Genomic DNA, 20486 nt, shown 5'->3' with positions numbered 1-20486 from the left:
GTCCTGTGTTCCTTATTTATTCTAAAGAAGGCATTAACTTTCTACGGTTGTTTTATTGTATAATAAAGCCAACTACTCCAAGAATCTGTGATGAACATAGCAATAATCTGTGACAATATGCATATTTACGTTTAATAATGATGTCCAAATGTACATATGTGCATATAAATATGCATACATGTATATACAAACACACATAGAGAGACATATACGCAAATTAAATGGAACCAATTAGAATGTGGCATAAATAGATTCAAAGCTTACCTGTTACGGCTGTGTGAAGGGATAATTTGAGCTACAAAGACATGCAAGAAAGCATAGCTCAATACACTCCATTGGCTCATTCCCATTATGCTCAACAGCGACAGGCTGTATGCTAAGACGGGGTACCAGCAGACATTCGTAATGACAGCTGGTTCAAAACAGAGCTTTCAAAATAGTGCAACACCCCTAACTTCCTTCCAAATCTTGGTGTTTGCCAGCACTTAACTGAGGCTGGTTCTTAAGGTCAGATGTTCAGATAAAAGTTATTCAGAAAGAGTCTGGTTCTTCATGTTTGAACTGTATATATATTCAACATATAGGCTCTTTGTTGCCCATGAATTTGCATTTGAGCTCACACATGGATTATGCTTGGCTACTACCTGCAAAAATGATGGATGTTTCTCCCTGATATCATGCCCTATTTGCCTGAGATTGTCCTCTGTTGAGTTCTCCACTCTCTTGTGGGCTACATAAACCGAGATCTAGACAGTAGCTGTTTCTTTTTACTGGGACAAAAAAATCCCTCAGCCTCTCTGTTGCGAAATGGAGGAAAACTGGCTTCCCTTTAACATCACCCACATCACACCCACTATGCTCAGCCAACTAGGAACACAGCAAAAAATACTTCAGTTGTCCTGTGTGACTTTTCCTGGTGGATGCGTATGGAATCTGGAAATAAACACGTTCCTCCTTTGGAAGGAAATGCAAACAGGGTTTATCTATTCGCATTTGAACTCACTGAAAAATAACCAGGCACAGAAAGCAAGCTTGAAGATAAGACACGAATATAAGTAAACCTAAATTTCACTAAGCTAAATTCAAGTGAAATGTGCCATATTGTTATAATTACTCCACAGAACATGAGCTAATTAATTGTTATGCTGTGCTGGTGAAATAGTTAAGTATTACATATGGGGCAAGTAGAGGAGCTTACCCTGGGATGCTGTTGACTTTGCTGAGAAACCAGTATGTGGGGAGCATGCCATGAACAACCTTGTGAAAATGAGGCTGGTCTTAGAAATGACTTTTCAGGATGGTAAGAAAAATATTTTAAGGCTGTGATAAATTTAGTTGGAGCGCTGGACTATTAGGTGTGTGCAGTGTGTTCAAAATCAGTTTTTCATTTACCATATCAACTGGGGACCCCAAGTGCTAAGCGTCAGACCTTCAGAGGAATTCAGACAGCTAAAAGTGCTGCTGTTTGGGGATCTTCAGAACTGCGAGGACGCTTCTCTCCAAATGAAATCAAGGAGCCCTGGGCATCAGGGCGCTTCAGAAAAGCACTGACCAGGTTCCTATCAGTTTCCTGGGGAGCTGTACTCATTTCAGGAGTATTGACCCTGCTTCAGTGGAGGTGCCTCTGGGGAGATGCTGAGGGGAACAGGATGAGTCTGTGCTCATTTCTGGAGGAGGTGTGGCTCTCTTGCAAACCAGAGGCTTGTGCAGGGCTGCTTTCCTGTGGCAGGCTTGCTTGGCTTGCTGACACCAGTCCTGCTAGCTCCAGCATGGTACGTGTGAGCAGTGTTGGCCACACACTCTGGCTGGCGATGCTCCTGTTTGCTATCAGCCTTCCCTCCTGGATCAGGGCCGCTACCGATTGCTGAGGGGTGGCCAGGAGCAGCTCCCTCTGGTGAACCTCTTTTGTGCTTTTATCACCCTCTTCTTGGCAGTAAACTGCCACTGGCTCCCAGCCATGGCCCTCTCGCCCTCCCCAGTGCCCAGCTTGCATGCTCAGCCAGTGAGCATGCAGCTCTTCCAGCAGCTGGCCCTACTTTTCCTCCACAGCTGGCTGCTGCCCCCTACTGTGGTAATTATTATTTATTATGGATATTCAGTGTACATTATGTGTCCAGAGTCCAGTAGTGGCTGAATCACTACCAGGGTCCCACTGTGTGGGCAGAAGCACGCAGCAATACACAGTTGTTCCACATCGATATTCACCCAACTCTCACGCAGGGAGAGACTGAGGGAGAAGGAGTGAAGGTGGCTGTTGGCACCTATTAGCACTAGCTGATGTGACACGTACTCTCTGTCCTCTGCTACATGACTTCAGCAACAGCACAGCCGAGTGCAGAACTGCTTTTTCTCCACCTTGCTATCAATAGCAGGTCTCCCGCTATTCCTGCTATCTAGCAGGAAATACCTGAGGTGTTTTCCAAAAGTCGTGGTAGCTGCTCAGTCACAGTTTAACTCCCTGTTGCTGTGAATGCAGATATTGCTTGGTTTTCAGTTGCTGTCAAGAAGTAATGCCCTTAGACCACAGCATGGCTATGTGGGACATCATTTTATTTCCTGTTTCCCCCATCTTCTTCTCTGGGATTCTCTGTTCACGCCGGTTCCTTTGTGCATGCATCCTTCTCCTTGCACTTCACCCTTCCTCCTCACCCTGCCTCCCTGAAGACACCACCCTTAGTTAAAAACAGAGGAGCTTTAACTCCCACAACTTAGTGCACAGGCAAAAGCACCTGGAGGAAGAAGCAGCTTCTGTACATTCGGAAAAATACAGAATCCTAAATACATTTCACACATATATGTACATGCGTGAGAGGCAGGTTCTCAGCTGTGGTAGCTAGGGTTAGCTCTGTTCAAGACGATGGAGCAATACTGCTCCATGGCAGCTGAGGATCTGTCCCAGTATGTAAATGTAAATACCTATTTTTACAAACCCTCCTACAGTTTGCTTTAAAAAAAAACTTTCTTTTTAGACACTGAAAGTATACAAGCAGTCAGAAATGTCCCACTTTCTACATTTTGTCTAATTCCTACCTCTGACTTCCTTTGAAAGCTCTCAAAATCTAATGAATTCAAAAGAGAGAGTGAATTAAAACTGAAGTAGCTTTGCCTTCAGTCCACTAGGCCTGCAGGAACTGAAAAAAACAGGAGAGAAACTGAAAGGGTACGAAGCCATGTAAATCCAGATAATTTAAAATGTTTGGTTGTAAGCAGGCTCACCAAACGCAGCAAAATTCCCACTGTCCTATTACTCATAATCTTCTGCCCTTTCAGCTAGCTGCAGCAAATTAATGTCAAGAGCAAATGCTCACGTAATACAGTCTCTACATCAGAGCACTTTCTGCCATGAATCACTTTTTAAATTGTTTTGAGTTTATGTTTAATTGCTTCCTTTGCATGCTATGTGTACACATGCACTCCTCCCGCCCCGCCCATATTTTGTAAGTAACTATCATGTAGGCTGGAGCTATAGTCTTTGGATACGGAGTATTCAAACTTCAGAGCTCAAGGAGTTTGAATCCAGGAACTGATTTGTCCTCTTTTAAGATGGGAACCACATGTGTGACTTGGATCCAGATCTGGGGTGGATTCTGGATATGCTAATTTGAATGCATTAGGATTTGGGATTCAGACTCGTTTATTCGTTGTGACACTAGTGCTAATACCCACTACTGGGTGCTCACCTTTTCCCTTACTGGAAAGAGAATTGCTTCCCATATTCACTTCCTCTGGACTTATTTGTAGTTCATTCCAGGAACAAATCGTCTTCAAGATACTTTTCTCAGTGTTATTCCTTAACAGCCTCTATGACAATTGCTTATAAGTGACCTCTGCAAAAACTTTTGAACATTTGGATCACTTGGTCACCTTCCTCTGAGAAGTCTCTGTTATCCCACTCTCCCTCTGAAGGCTGCTCCACTGATTTCAAAGTACTCCGATCATACAGGGAGGTACTTTTCCCCCTTGTAAGAGCCTCAGTGGTTTGAAAGACTGAAGAACACCCTCATAGGATGTTCCTGCCCAAGAAACTCTCTCTTGAACTGCTGTTCAGAACCAGTTTCTTGGGCTCCCTAAAACTGTAATAAACTTCAAAGCTCTGCAATTCCCAGGATTTTCCTCATCTCCTTTTGAAGACAGGCAACATAATAGGGCTTCCCAGCCTTCTTGTGCTGCTGCATTTTGCAAGGGAAGAAGGCATCCCCTTGTCAGTATCTTGGCTTTTTCTCACTTTATTTCCCCTCAGAACTCCCAGATGAACACCATCCGGTTGTGGTGATTTACTGCACTTGAGTTTCTCAAGTTACTCTACAACTTCCTCCTTAGAGACTTCAATCTGTATAAAGGCCACACTCTGATTTTCTTTGCAAAGTGCCTTTGGCACAGGAATTTCTACACGACTCTCAGCAGCAGACGTGATGCAAGAGATTCATTTAACTCCTCTGCTAGCTTGTTGTACTCTTCTCCTGACCCACTTTATATGGATTTCTGGGGATCTCTGGGGCGTTTTGGAGCATAACCCAGCCAAAGATTTATATTCACCAACAGGTGAGGCTTGGCTCTCAGCTGGTATTCTCTCACTGCTGCATTGAAAGGTATTTCTGCACATTGCTGCAGCCACTCTCATCACATCTGATTTGGCTGGTTTATTAAGCCCAATACCATTCCTCTGCACTACATCTGTCACAGGTGGGTTAAATCCTCACTGATGCAAACTGGCGCTGTCCCTGGGAAGATGGTTCAGGTGAGGAGCTGGTCCTGCAGCAGCCCCCTCCTCTAGCGCTATGGCAAGCGACCCCCCGGCAGGCTGAGTGCTCAACACAACCAGGAGGAGCAGGACCTGTATCCTAGCCCATGGCCTGGCCCTCAGCCAAGTGAACAGCCCCTTGGTCTTTTACCTTTGACAAAGGGAAGCCAGAGGGCTGCAGCAATCCTTTTTCCCTTTCCCTTTCCCTTTTTTCCTCTTTCTTTTGTAGATCTTTATTTCTGTTTCTTCCTACTCCCTTTCTGTTTTAAGAAAGACAGAAACTGCCATATGGCCAATCCAGTCTTTAATGACTGTGAAGGGCAGAACTAGAACATCAGAAATGGGCCAAATATTCTCCATGTCCTGTTTTATTTTCTGGCCAATGTAGGCTGGCCTTCAGTCCAGATGTTTCAAAAGAAGGTCAGTTTTATGAAAACACGTGTTTGCAAACACTACTGAGCTTTGTGACATAAAACTTATTTCAATGAACTTTGATGACCGTTACTTGGTCTGTTTATAGAATCAGACCCCAGATACTAGCTTAATTTGTATTACAGTCACTAAAGAGAGAGATTCCTGATTTGAGACACAAACATCCCTTTGATATGGGATGGATATGAGCTCGACATTAACTATAATTGCCTAAGGCACAGATATGGAAACTATAGCTGAAACCAGTTCCATGGCTTCATCCATCAATGAGAAAAGTATTTCTGCTGTTGTTGAGGTTGTCCTAGCTTTCAGAAAGGGTGGTGGGTATCCTTATTTCACTAACTTTCTTATTTCAAGTGGAGAAGAAAAATCTGACACCAAACAGCTCTACTTTCTCATTGGCTTCTGGGAGCGGATAAAAGGGCCTGAACTTCCTAACGTTTCTAGGTTGATGCTAAATATGTCTCAAGATTCATAATTCTGGAGCTGTCAGTCAAAGTCCAGTCTATTAAATCTATATCAAGATACAAACAGGCATACTCATCCCTAGCACTTCTGTTTAAATAAATGAAAAAAGTCTTAGAAATGAATTGGGTCCTTAATTTCCTAAAGTTTGGGAATTCACATACAGGGCAGGATACTTTACACCTTGCTGTAGCTGTCTTAGAATTAGCTATCTAGTCTCAGGTGACTCTTGTCTTTCTCTGTCCTCTGCAGGTGGCACCTCCAGATCTCACTCAGTTCAATTATTTAATGTGGCCATTTTAGGATGGTATCTCAGGCGGCCATAGTAAAATAGGTCTCTGTTACTGGTGGAGCCTCTCTTTCTCTCTCTTGACTACAGAAGGAGCATAGGCAATTGCCCTAGACCAAACGGCTAAGGTGATATTATCCCATTGTTAATGCCTTGGTTTGTTGCCATTTTAAATTTAAGTTAATTTAGTGTTATTCTGATTTGAGATATATTTTTACTTTTACTGTAGTCCACAATAATGATGATGCCTCCCAAACATCCCACTTCTAATCTGTTTTCACTGAAATGATTTTCAGATTTTCTGCTGTACATGATGTAAAGAGAAATGCTACTTTCTTGGTCTCATTTTCATCACCTATAGGTGTTCTCATTTTATCTTTCAATATTTTGACTGAATGTAGTGATATGCTAGGATCCCACTTAACAGTGCATGAGCAAAATCTCAGCAAATGGCCTTGTAGTGCAGTACAAAGTTAAGATACAGAGAATAAACTATGGCGAGGCAGCTTTTAAGATGTTTCTTCTAACTGATACGACCAATTTTGTACAGTCGTAATATTACATTGACACAATATATCACAATACATTTTCAAATTGGTTTGAAACTGCCATCTCAATGGCCAGAACAAATATAATGTGTGGATATTTATAAAATATGGTTAGCAATAACTAAGTGAAGTAATTGAAATCATACTATACAGCAGTTAAGGCAATTTCTATTTTTCCATTTTTGCAGCCTGCCTTCTCACAAAAAACACAGGCTACACAACTCCCTAAAAAGTAAGTTTTTAAAAGATCAGAAATCTTTCAGAGGCCTTTAGGAAGGGACAACCAAAGGTATACAAAACACAGAAAGAAAAGTATCTGTTCATGTTAGTAAAAGGAAGACAACAATCCTACTAATGAGACAAGGCAAGTCTTGGCCCTTTATTTTCATCATGCTTCCAGCGTTTGAAAAGCCAGTTACATGGCCCTGCTGATGACAGAAGACCACCTCCTATCGCTAACGCTGTTGGCAAAGCGCAAAAAGTAGCAAAGATCAGCCTTGGGTTTTGGGTTACTTTTGGAGTCTGCTTAACCTGTGGAATGCATGCACTGTCGGGACACAGGCTGGTGCCTTCTCCAAAACTCTACATCACCAATTAATTTTTCTCATTAAAAGTTGTACCCTATTCTCTTTCTCTATTCCCTCCCTCCATCTTTAAGATACTGAAGCCATTGTTGCTGGCTCAGGTTCTGGTTCACCTGTCGGTGGTCTGATCACTCTCAAAAGAAGCTTTCTGAATGCCATTGTATCACCTCGCCTTCTTACTACACTTTATTCAGGAATGTGCACCACCTTCCTCTCCTCTTCAAGGGATTTTTGCCAGGACTTTACGAAGTCTTGCCTGCCCACAGGACAAGGCAGATAGTGCCTGGAATCACTGCCTCCTGTGTCAATCAGGCTTCTAGTCTACCTTCTCTACCGTTCCTCCACGACCCCATATGGCTTACTGCATGAAACTATAAGAAAGCCAGACAGAACGTTTTTTGGAGAGTTCCTTCTTTGCATTGCCTTCATTGCACATAATCTGCATAGTCCCACGCAGTAATCCATATTTTTGTTTGGGATGTATAGGAAGTATCCATAGGCAAATAACAAATAACCACTATCATTATCTTCTTTGTGGATATCAAACAGTGTTGTGTAGGTGAACCAGGAGAGAAAGCTTATTGTGAAGTGGCAGGGGTTCCTTTCAAATCGAGTAAAGACTATGTTGAAACATCCCACAATTGAGAACATTTGCAGGGATGATTACCTCTTCACTTCACAGTGCTCAATATACTGCTCACTTCTGTCAGTAGGAGCTACTTTCTGAGGGAATACTACCAAGTGGAGGAAATCTCCTGTGGCATAGGCATGACTGTTGATGCAAAATGAGTGATTAGTAAACATCTTTCAGTTGGTGCTGAAAACAGAGATGTGCAAGAAATGAACCTTGAAAACAAACAAAATTAAGTTTGGTTAGCATCCATTCTACCAGTGCGGTGGTTCATAGTTGTCTTGTGTCTGCTGAATTTTCATCAACACTGGAAAATTTTTGCCAAAACTAAGATGATGTTAAGACCAAATTTGTTACTTGCTCATGCATTTGAGTCTGGACAACAGTTTCTCATTTGATCACAAAGCATTTTCTAATTTATCTATTACCTCTGGACTCTCAGATTTCAGGAAAGTTCTGACACAAATTTGGATGTGGAAACGAGATCTTAATGACAGACATACATACCTCTGTGAAGATTTGCGATGCAACCTCAGTTTGCAATTTTCTGTTCTAGGAGGAATTTTGATTAAACTTCATATGTGAATGTCACAGTTTAGGGCCATTTATAAAATCTGTGAGTCTTGCAACTGGCTCTGAACATTAGTGTACTTGGGGGGACCCATGACACTCTGTGTGATCTCAAAGTGGCATCTTGGAAGAGCAGTTTTTGTTCTTCTTTTTCTCCCTATAGATCCTTAAAAATATGCAAATCTATGTGATCTGCTTCTCATACAAAGAGTTGCAAATTCAGCTACGGATCAAAGATTAGAGCATATGCCTATTATTGTGGCTGTCAGTTAACCAATCCAAATGTTTAACTCTTTAAAGAAATAGAGGGTCAGCAGCTTTCTGAATAATTGTTTCCAGACAGTCTTCTGTTGGTTGGATTTTTATATCACATTCAGCTTCAATTGCTGCTGTAATTTATCTCCACTCCACAGACTCTAACTTTACTAAATTCACATGTTAGTATTTGAGTCACTTACGCTTAGACAAATCCAGAGCATGCTCCATGATCATTGATTTTTTTTTACGGTGCCTCACAGGTTAAATTAGAAAAACCAGTGCCATCCCAACACCTGCCTCTGGCCTTTTGTTGTTCTAGGAAGAGTGGAGAGGAAGAAACTGGGCTAAAAATGACTCAAAAATAAATCAAGTCAGGATGTGTACTAACCTTTTTGTAAGCTTATCTTCACTTGGGTGTCAACAGTCAGAACAGCGGGTGTTTTGCTGACAGCCATGGTTGTCAGTGTAGTGCCACGTTGTGAGAGTACACTTCACTGGGTCGCACTTCCTTGTCTTTCGGTCTTGCCTTGTCTTCATGAAGAAAAACACTTCAGAGGTGCTCTAATCATGTCTTTTGTTCCACTCCGGTGGGCGCCACCTCACTCTCAAGCCTCCCAGAGAAGGGACCTTGTGTTGGGGTCAGCAGAACCATCCACACCTTCAGTGTGTCCTCCCAGAGAGTCACCACCACTGTCTGCTGCATGTTCTTGTGCTAGACCAGTCTGCTTCACCAACCTTCTCCTGTTTTGGTGCAGTCGCAAACCAACCAGTTGTTACCTAAAATGATGACAAAAATGATGTAGGGATTTTACTTTTAGCCAATGTTAAACTGAAAAATAAAACACATTGCAACTCTGTTCATATTCCAGTTTTGGTCTGGGCTATTCAATGCCGGTGGGCCCTACTTCATCAAATGACTAAGCCTCAAGTTAATTATTTTCCTCAATGGGCACTTGATTTTGATAAAGAGAGCAATGCGTGAGTTTAAACTAAAAACGACTGAGGAGACAAAATGGTTAAGGACACGCTCTAGACCCTTAGCCTCTCCTGAGAAGGAATGATAAACACTTCTCTTTGGCCAGGTCTACTTTCCTACACCTTTCTGAGGAGAAGTAATGGAGAGTGCTATTTATTATGTGTTGGGATGAAGGTAGGGAATGTTTTCTACCATTTAAAAAAATAAAATCCAAAATTTATGGGAGTTTGAAAAGCAATTTCCTTTTAAGGTGCAAATTCCTAATTTGCCACATAAAAGTACAGGAATTAAGTGCTAAATCCTTCTTTGCCAGTGAGACCTGTGAAAGGAGGTATGAAAAAAGAGTTACTGTTAGGTTTCTATTCATGTCTCCTGAAAGCCAATGTATGCAAAAGTGCACTGAAACAGCCCTGATTTTTTTCAAAGCCTTCCTGCCGTTCTGACTGACTTTTAAAAAATGAACCCTTGTCCGGTTTTATTTGTGTGGTGGGTTCTGATTTTGTTCTGCCTGTACTGTATCACTTTTCTCTCCCCACCATTAATCTTCCATGAATGTTCCCCAGGGCACAGTTCTCCCTTTTCTGCATGGAGAGTTTCTATTGAAATTAATGGACATTCTTCTCATGGGTGGAGGGAAGAATACACCCTTATATCAGCCCTGCTGCAAAAGAAGATTATTCATTGAAAGGAAGCGTTAGTCTCACTCCTGAAAGCCCAAGGTCTAGTCAGGCAGATTATAGTGGGAGATCCCAACAGGAGGTCTAGTACAGAAGCGAGAACTACTTGTGCAACTTGAAAACAAAAGCCAGAACAGAAGACTTTTTAAAAGTTGGAACAAAACCCCATGGAAAGTCAGTGGTTGTACTCTCTGATGAAGTGTACTGTCCCAAACCTAGTTTTAGGGCAGATCCATGCAGTGGAACACGGTGCAGTGAAGATATCCATAAGCGACCTGTAGAACCAGGCATAGTCACGAGAACAGCATGGCGCCCAGCCTAATTTGATCCGCAAAGAGGTGCTGCAGATTGGCCAGGGGTGCTGAGCCACACAAATAAGGGCATATTGTGCTGTGCAGATGTATCACCTCATTTGGAACTTGGGCTTGGGAGCTTGGGCATCTTTAACACAGTTGTGCATTGCACAATGTAGACATGCTAATAAGTCTCATTCCCCTTATGTTCCTTCACAGAGAAACCTTTAATGAATTAAAGAGGGTGTTGACAACCTTTCAAGCGGAACTGCATAAATTCTCATAGGAAGGATAGTAGCTGCAATGTGAGGTCTTGAAGCAGGCGGATGACCTTATAAAATATACTATGGTATCTAAGTTTAGTAAAACAAACACACTATATTAAGTAGGCTATGGAAAGGTAAACACACTCCAGGAATGGCCCCGAGCAGTTTATGTTACAGTAATGCTACTGTCACATTTTGGATAGATCATTACTGTAGATATTATAATCTAAGGCTAGGAGATAGAATTTAATATGCATAGGAGAAAGTTAAATAGAAGACAAAAAGCCCTCTTTCCTCAAATGTATTTTCAAGAATAAACCTCTCCTCCACCTTGTATTCCAAAGAAGTCTGAGGAAGCGTTGCGTGGATGTGCTAGGCTACTCCAATTCTTTTAACTCTTTGGGCTATTTCATAGGGGAGTCCTACTCGCAAAGATGACTCCTTCCACCATGCCTGTTGGCTTCCCGTGATGCCTTGTTCCATGCAGTGCTGGAAAGGGTGTTAAAAGTTGGAGAACCACAGTGGCAGACAAATAAGGATTTCTTGTGTGTTTACAGTTTGTGAAACGTTGATTGTTGTATAATTAACATGTCAGTTACCCTTGGATTTTCAGTTTCAGCAACCGATGTGTTTTTAATGTTTAAATTTGATTTGAGCATCTCTGGCAAAGCTCTGCTATTCATTTGTGCATATTTGTATTTTGGTTGAAGATTATATACGTATCTATCACGATGATTACTTTAAACAGTGCTCTATCTGCTCCTTCCACCAAACCTGGAATGCTTGCTTTAAGATTAGGCTTGTCAAATTTACTTAAAGTGACCAGGCAAATACATACAACTAATTTTGTTATAGGCAAAATTAACTAATGCTCTTTTTCATGGTGAGATGCTGTAATGATTTTATATAGCAGTCAAACTATTTAAATACTAATGCTGCCTTCATGCTGTAATCACCAATCCAGTCAGATGTCATTTTTAGTAGCCTTTAGGGAATTCCATCCCTTAATTATTCTTCAATACACAAACCAAGCATTCTTTAATTGGTGTAAATTGAACAGTGTTCCAATGCAAACAAGGAGAGGACAAACTAATCAATGATTCTGTGCATGTCTATTGGAAAGCTATTGCCATTAGATCAAGTAACAAATCCTCGACTCCATTAGCTTCAGAGGAACGATGGGGGAAAAATACTGCTAATGCTGCTTCTTGTTATCAATCAGTAGTGGAAGGTGTGTAGCAAGTCGTATAGCAGAACTCCAGCTTTTCTTGAAAGTGCTCATGGAAATTTAAAATATGAAGATATTCTGACTTCAGAATCCCCAGTCATAAGTCTTTGATGGGGGTTTGTCTGGAAACAATGTGTTTTTATCCTCTGCTGTCTCTAGTCATGTGGCCTGTTTTTTATTTTTCGCTTTTAAATAAATGACTCTTGAATGATAACATAAGTTTTTTCAACTTGTCAGGAAATTTTTGGCGAATTTCCTTGCTCTCTCAGGCTATACTCCGTATAGTCATATGTATTCACTACTGCAGCACAACATAAATTGGGTGGCTCTCCCGTCTCTTTTTTTAATACGATCTGAAATAAAGGTGCTGTATTTAAGAAACAGATGAAAAATCCGTCTCATAAATGTGTCATACCCACTTTTCATTCTTGTCTCTTTTTATCAATTCTCTAAAACTGATTATTTATCACTGGAGAGGGAAGAAAAAAAAAGTAAAAGGCCCATTACAAACCTCTGGCCCAGATCTGCCAGTCTTACAGTTTTAGTTAGTGTGGAAAGTGAAACTCTTCTGGAAAGAAATATACTGGCTATGGATGTTCACTTTTTAATCTATTTGTTTTTGATATAATATGCTATTTACTGTTTAAGGACCTTTCATGTTGGTTTAAATTGAAGTTTTTAAAACCAGTCTAGCATAAAAAGCTCTAAGTGACATAGACTGGGTAGAGAAATACAGCATCTTCTACAGACAGCCTTTGTTCACCACAGTACAGTTGAAAGAGGCGTAGAGCAGGCTCAGTAGATAACCCACCTTCTTAAAACAAGAGGGCTTCTAATTTCTACACATCCTAATCACAGTCGCATTACTTTGCTCTCTGTACCAGACCCCTCAGGGCTGGCTCTAGGTTTTGCTGTGAAGTCACATGCATGGGGCCTGAGGCACTTTTCCACGATGCCTGCAGCTGTGGAGTGTGAGATTTGGGTTTGCTTTTTTTTTTTTTTTCCTCCTTTTGACGGTTGGGATTCTCTAACTGGCTCAGTTGTCATGGGTGGCTGGCTTGGGTAAAGAAGAGAGCAGCACTAAGCTAATCGTGCTCAAGGTTTCATACTTATTCATTTGCTATGAGGATGAAGATGCTGCAATATTTGTTTTCTGAGGGAAAGGGAGCTGCTCCCCTCGCCTCCTTTCCCAAACCAGCGTGCGTGATTTCCAGGTAATGAATTCCCCTCTGTTTCCCTACTCTTGCTTCTTTGCTGGTTGGCTCTTGTGTGTGGTTATACTATTCCTCAATAAACCAAAGCATCCCATCTGATTTAAGGCATCTTTCTTCTCTCTGTTACTCTTCAGCATCTTCAGTGGTAGTTGTAAAAGTGATGCTGGTGCCAGCAAGCGGTTATGACACTTACAGTGGGGTTTTTGGAGTGCTGAAGGGGTTTTTCAAGAGTGATAAGCTACCCCTTTGCTCCTCACTCTGCTGAGAGCATGTTCGGAAAGGCAGGAGGTCCTTTGGAGTCTGTGCCTCCTTTTGGACCCTGAAACAAAGGGAGGCCAAGTGCCTGGAACCCAGCAGCCGGGGGACACCCAAAGAAAGCTTGTGGGGCTGCTGCAGGGTGCGGATGGGATACATGCTTTGAGATGACACCGGGCAGGCTGTGGAGTCTGCCTTTGCCATGTTATACAAAATAGGGACCTTTTACATTGCCATACTATGCCAAAGAGAAAATTTTATCAAAGCAGAATGTTAGATAAGAGGGTTTTTTTTAAAGTTTGTCAAGTCAAACTTTTTTGTAAAGCGTGCAAATTCCACTTATTTAAAAGAAGACAGTTGTACCACTGTTTACATACACAGGATCAGGTCTCACTGAAGTTGAAACCACGTGAGAAAAGAATTGGGCCATCTTCAAAACAACACTTGGGATCCAAATGACACCACTGGGAGGATTTAGCGTAACAAGTTCACCTGAAGTTGGAAACAACCATTTGCAGTTGTATGTCAAATGTGCTTTGGGCCATAAGAAAAGTCTAAGATTTGTCATCTGATATTTACGAAAAACAAAGAAAGGCATTTTTATTTTGGTTTCTTGTTCAAAGAAAAGCCCCAGATTGCTGAGAGGGTTTCAGTAGAACTGTTTTTTAATCACCTTTATATTCTTAGGCATATCTGGCCTTCAAAGTCCATATTAAAACTCCCCACTGATTTCCTTGGGATTATGCCCTTCAGAGTGGATGACAGGAGGAACAAATACTCGGCAGGCCTACGCCATTGCCTGGCAATCCCAAGAGAAATGCCCCTCTGATCCTCACAATCCTCAGTCACCATTTTACAGGATAAGGAAAATCCCGCCGTTTCCAAGGATGACAGAAAGAGAGAAAAACAGACTGCGTGAGGTGGGATGTGTCACTCCCTGTTTGAAACAAAGAGAGAACGATAGCACACAAGCATCTAAGGGAAGGGAAGCCAGCAGAAGGCTTTTGTAAAGCAGCTAGAATATTTAGTGTCGTTGCTTCAGTGTAAACAGATACAAATGCATTAATAAAATATCTTGAAATGTCCTAATTTTGGAGTGTGACAATATTTTAAGATTCCTTGTAGCTTGATAGGTACTTTAACACTCTTGCAGTTGGCTCCAGAGATCATTCTGATTTGAAAGATTTATGTTTTAAACAATACGACCTATGAGACATTTATTAGTTTTTTCAAATTTGAGTGAAGTGCTCTATTAATGTGAATTTTATTTATTTTTTCATTAAATAAACGAAACTATCTGGAAGAAATAATCATTCTCACTCAAACTTGCATTCTTCCAGTTGCATTCTGTGTATCTTTACCAAATTGCTGTTATACCACCATTGGGCCAGAATCTGAGATTGCTTTGCCTCGTACCTCTCTGCTTGGTCACAGTCATAGTGACTCTGATCCTAAAAGCTGCTGAATAAACCTCAAATTCCATGATGAAGTTCTGGCATTTTGACTTCCTTTATGTTATAGTATTTAATGCCAGCTTACTGATCACTGAAAGCATTTATTAATTTTTAAAATTTTTTAAAAATTTTAATGAGCTCAACTTTGGTCATGCAGACCATTCTATCTGTCCTGCTTCTGCAGATAAACCCCATCTGCAATTGCTGCAGTTGCTGGCAGCTGTGCTGGGCATTCATTGTACGTTTCTTGCCCTAGATTAATTTAGAAGTTTATTTTATACTACCACAAAAGTAGGAGTTCCATCAGCTTCTTAAAGTCAATTAAGAAATATCAGTGTAATAACTTTGTAATAATAAGGGATTGCTTTCAGCCAGAAACTATATTCACATTATTTTGGAAAGTAGTTTGCCCAGCCTATTCTCAAGGGTCTTCAGTGAGGGGGACTCCAGACTCTCTACAGACAATCGCTTCCACAGCTTCAATGTCTTCACTGTCAGAAAGTTTTTGCCAACATCTGACCCGAATCTCCCTTGTTTCAATGTAGGGCTGTTACCTTCTCTCATTCTGCTGTAGACCTGAAACACAAAGTCTTCCCTGCCTCTTTGCAGAAAGTTTTTCAAATTTGAAGTCTTTGTTGTTTATGTCCACTCATTCTCTTCTTCTGGAGATGAAATCACCCCAGTTCAGGTTTTCTTGCAGGTCACATCTCCCAAACTTCTGATCATTCCCATTCCTCTCCTTTGGACAGTCTTGAAGGCAGCTGCATCTTTCTTGAAATGTGGTGCTTTAACTGGGTCCATGCCCAGTGCTCAGCTGAGCAGCACGAACACTGCCTGTATCTTACAAGAAAACTTCTGTCTGCAGAGCTCCCAACAGCTTAGCTTAGCCCTCTCGTATCCAGTTACATTTCTGATTTTCTCTCCCACAGCTCTGGGGAGAAAGAGAGAGATTGTCCCTCATTCAAAATGAAGCTTCGGCCTTGTGTTGCCCGCTCCTACCTGGTGAAATTTCTTCAAATACTGCTTAAGATGGAAAGAGGGTCCTGGGCGTAATCCTTTGGAGGAGATTCGAAACCAAGATTTGTCTGTGTAGGTGAGACATAATTTTGACCCCATACAATTCTTCTTTTGTTTTTCCCTCTAAAAGAAAACTCTCCTAGAAATGTAATGTTTAGTTTTATCTGTTTTCTGGATTTTTTTTTTCCTCATGTAATTATTTGCATTAGGGATTTAAGCAAATGTGATGTAAAAGTACCATTTTGTATCAAAAAAGAAATCCTGACTTTTTATTTTCTTTATCATTATTTCATCCAAAGTGGCTTGCATAGTTAAGCATAAAAAATGTGTCATGATCTGTTTAAAACTTCTTCTTAAGGTCAGTAAAATTTTTTTACAAAGAACCCCTCACCCAATTCTAGAGCGGATGCTCTCCTTCTTGACTTGAATCAATTAAGCAAATAAACTGTTAGGAAATTCTAATATAAGTCTGTCACCTATGTAAATTCATTCCGATTTTATATCAGGCTAGCTGATTGGGTTTGTTTACAGCTGCATATTTTGAATATTTTCTAAAAAATTGCGTGATTTTAATCACAGAAAACTTAGACTTAGACTTAGGGGCCTCACTCCCTTAAAGTCAACAGAAAACTCCCTTGAGCTTCTCTTGGGAAGGGCTGAGCCTTTAATCTGTGTTTGTTTAATAATAAAGTCCCTGAGATAGGCTGGCAGATAGGTTTTTTTGAGCCACACTTGTAGCAATATTAAGCATCTTTTCTTTCTGATATACCCCGGTTTCTTAGACTGCTTAAGCAGGTACTAATGACTTTGCTACCACGGTCTGCTCCTGACCCTCTGGTTTGTCTTTCTGTTTCTAATCCATGAATGTAGATAAATATTTTGCAGCAGAAGTGTGAAAATACATATATTTTTAAAGGACTGGTTCATCATTACTCTGCTCTTTTCTTATTCCATTAAATTCCACCACACACGATCATTTCTGAATAAACATTTGCAGTCAATATTTGCTAAAACAGTCCAACTCAACCTAGTAAATAGAGCATTAGAAAACATAATTTTGTTCCTTCACCCAGCTAAATCCATTAAGACTTTAACACAAGTAAAAACTAAAGACAAAGGGAATTTCTTAAAACATGAAGGCCTGTAGCACATTTGCATTTTAAAATTAATTGCTGACCTAATTATTTGTCAGTAGTAGGATAAGTTAATCAAATATAACTTACAGTAAATCTTCTAAACACCCACAGGATTTTCTCCCCCAGAGTAAATTGTCATAGTGGTCCAGTTTGACAATCCATTCTCACTGTCATCTTGTGACCAAAGGAAGACTATCTGGGAAATGGTACCATATGGAGACACAAGAGAGAATGAAATACTTAGATCTGCTGTACAAAGGCATGATAAGCTAACAGTCACCAGAGGAAGTCAGGAACGACAAAGCCTTGAAAAAGAAATACCCTGCCTTTCAAATCCATTTAGATTTTTTTTTATACTGTCTCCAATTTGAACTAAAATACTCTGATATTAAATATGCATATAAAATAGAAAGCAAACGTATTGTGTATGTTTGATTTCTAGCGTATCTGTGGATCTGCATTTCATGCTTAGCATCAGTTTGATGGAAAAGCAGGTATTTATAGACAAGACTAGGACCTTATCTTCTTCATCTTAGGGAAACTGACTGTGTTATCCACAAATAATATGTCGCAACCAACCACTTCATGACCTGAGGCTAAGGATGCACAATTTTATTTCAAAACGCACTCAGAAGCAAAATCTGGTGAAGCTATCAGGTAGTGACCAGCGCATTATTTTCAAAAGGCATAGCTAGGCATTTGAGTTAGAAATACCTCATCAGTAGTAGTATGAACTACTTCATCGCGTCTCTTATTACAGTACTGCCTCTCTCCTGTCATCTGCTGGCAATGGCAACCCACAGTAAAGGATGTTTTTCTGATCATTTTGCACTCATTAAATACAGCTGTCACAATAGCGGATGCGAGAATGCATACAAAACTTTTATGCCACGTCAAAATAAAGCAGAAACATTTTAAAAAGATCTGAAACCTTTGAAGCCTTTTCTTGAGAAATATTGAAATATTGCTTTTTGTTGTTGTTGTTTTCGACAATTGAAATTGTTCCACAGCGACACACATTAAAACTCACTGCAGAACAAAACATCATCCATCAAAATTAAAGAAAAAGGCAAAAAAATGGAGGAAAAATAAAAACAAACCCAACCTCTCAGAAGCACAAAGTGTTTGGTTTCTGAGAGTCTGAAGTTCTGGTTCATCACCTGATTTCTGCGGCTGAACACACATCGAGTTCCAAAATCTCAAGGGAGCTGACATTTACTTCTGGACCATGGATGAAATCTGCCCCATAAAGCTTCCAGCTGAGTGAAAACATCTTCCCCAAGTTCCCCATTCTGAGAAACAGTTCCCTTTCAGGCTAAGCAGCAGTAAATTCTGTAGTTGTTTGACAGTATTGCCATAAAAAAAATATTTAGAAGGGCAGCATGAATGACCCCAAAGCCATTCTGTAACTGGTGTGAACAGAGAATCCCCTATGAGTAGCAATAGTTAATATTCCTGTCTGTATGCAAGTGTGTTGAAGACTTCGGTCACCCTGAGCTGGGAGAAAGTAATAATTTGCACCTATCTTGCACTTCCCCGTTTCAGGATTGCATGATTATTTAAAAAAAGTGTTTAACTTTGAAGCATCTCCTTGAGTTGATCACTAACCTGAAACTGTGAAGCAGAGCCCTTGAGCGAAGATACAGATTTTCAAAGGTACAGATTTTTCAAATGCACCCACCTTGTGGGTAAAATAGCTACTCACGAGAACAAGCTCAAGATATTCTGGATGCCTGATCTGAAGCTTTAATCCAGAGACTTCTTCAAAGACTGGACCACGCAGGTGTAAAACTACTGCTTTTGTTACTTGCAGTTACTCATTTAGCAAAAACGGCATGAGCTCCATTTCCTTGTTGTAAGTCCTACCTTCTACCTCTCCTGAGGGTACGGGCTGGGGCCAATTATGTGATTTACTTGTTGTGGACTCCCCGTTCCCTTTTAATTTTTAATTTGCAATTTTTTGCATGTGCAAACAATGGTGCGAAAAAATGTGCAAGTGCATATGTGTGTATGCATGTGTGTGTGTCTAAACATATCCTTACCACATACCTGCAAAGCGCTTCACGCTCACAATCCTCTATCAGCAGTAGGATGCAGCAGGGATGCTGGGAAAGGAGGCCCTCAAAAGCCATGGCTGGGCTGGAGAAGGCCCAAGCTGTCTTGTTCCCCCTGCAAAGAGCAAACACGTGATGGCCAAAGGGAGACAACTTCTAGCATCCATGCACTTGGCACCCACGCAATGCAAGCTGCTTTCATTATGGGAAGCTAAGTGTGTCTCCATGAGATATGGTGACGCTACAACTGTTGTGTGGAGATACACTCAGCTCTCTCTCTCTCTCTCTCTCTCTGACTTGTTTCTTCCTGTTGCAACTGCTTCCTGCTCCCTTTACTTCTCTTTTTGGTTACCTTGTGTATTGTCCTTTACCTTTGTTGAAGGTGTCTTTCCTGAGATGAAAGAAAGAAAAATTGTGTCCCTGGCTTTGAGAAAAGGAGAAAGACATCATGAATCTTACTCCAAGAGCGTATTCACCTACAGCAGCAGTTTTTGATAATGGGTATAGTGAAGGCATGACAGAATTTGTGGGTGAGAATATTAACACTAGGAAGAACATTGCTGAGCTCTCATTTACCATTACTGCCTACCACTACCATTCCTGGCTCAGACTGTCCCAAGCTCAGTCCATCTGAGTTCCCAGCTAGCGTCTACTTCCCGGATTGCAGAAAGCTTTGCAGACAGCACTAGACTCCATAAATCTGAATCTCAGGGCACTATGTAATCCCAGCTATGGCTGTAGGGTCAAGGACTTAACTGGATGGGGAGAAATCACAGTGGAGTGACCAGTGGGAGAAAATACAGCCAGAAGAAATCTCAGCACGTAGGTTGTGGATGGGTATGGACAGATTAAGGTAAAGATGAAGAATTTGGCATGTCGTACAGAGAAGAAAGAAGTGAGAGAGAATTCAGTTAAAGGGCACAGGTAGTGAAAGGGAAATAGAAGAACAGAGAAGCAGAAACATGAAAAATATGAGAAAGAGGGGGAAGAATGCAGTAGAGGGAAGGAGAAAAGTTCCTGTGGCAGAAAGAAAAGGAGGGAGAGGAAAAGGAGTGGTAGAGCGGTAAAAGGGAAAGAGGAGTGCTGCCCTTAATGAAAGGCAGTGCATGAAGTAGGAAAAACTTTATGGGAAAAGTTGAGACGAAGGGAGGACAAAAACCACATGAAACATCCATAAGGAACATCCAGCTCCCCTTGCATGTATCCCCACCTTCTCGCCAGCCCGCAGAGTGTGACTCCTCTCTCAATGCCAGAGCCCTCCTGCTGGCCTTGGGCCAGCCGGGACACCCCTCTGATGCCCTGGCTGCTCCTGGCCCTCCCTGCTGGGACCTGTGTTCCTCACTGCTGCCATCCCGTGCCAGGCCAATACACTTGAGTGCCTGGCGAGCTCCTATTTTA

General features: G+C 41.2%; 1 long non-coding RNA gene across 1 annotated transcript; it reads right to left on the bottom strand.

Annotated features, from left to right (window-relative positions):
- Positions 1-8739: 8739 nt before the first annotated feature.
- LOC143155947 (uncharacterized) lies at positions 8740-19197 on the bottom strand. The gene is made up of 3 exons (XR_012994515.1): positions 19084-19197; positions 17122-17230; positions 8740-9295 (listed from the first exon to the last, which is right to left on the bottom strand). It is a non-coding gene; the product is annotated as an uncharacterized LOC143155947 (long non-coding RNA).
- Between the last annotated feature and the right edge of the window lie 1289 nt (positions 19198-20486).

The sequence above is a fragment of the Aptenodytes patagonicus genome, chromosome 1 (assembly GCF_965638725.1).
Source record: "Aptenodytes patagonicus chromosome 1, bAptPat1.pri.cur, whole genome shotgun sequence".
Taxonomy (NCBI): domain Eukaryota; kingdom Metazoa; phylum Chordata; class Aves; order Sphenisciformes; family Spheniscidae; genus Aptenodytes; species Aptenodytes patagonicus.
The sequence above is the reverse complement of the archived record's forward strand: the minus strand, read 5'-3'. Positions and strand labels throughout refer to the sequence as shown.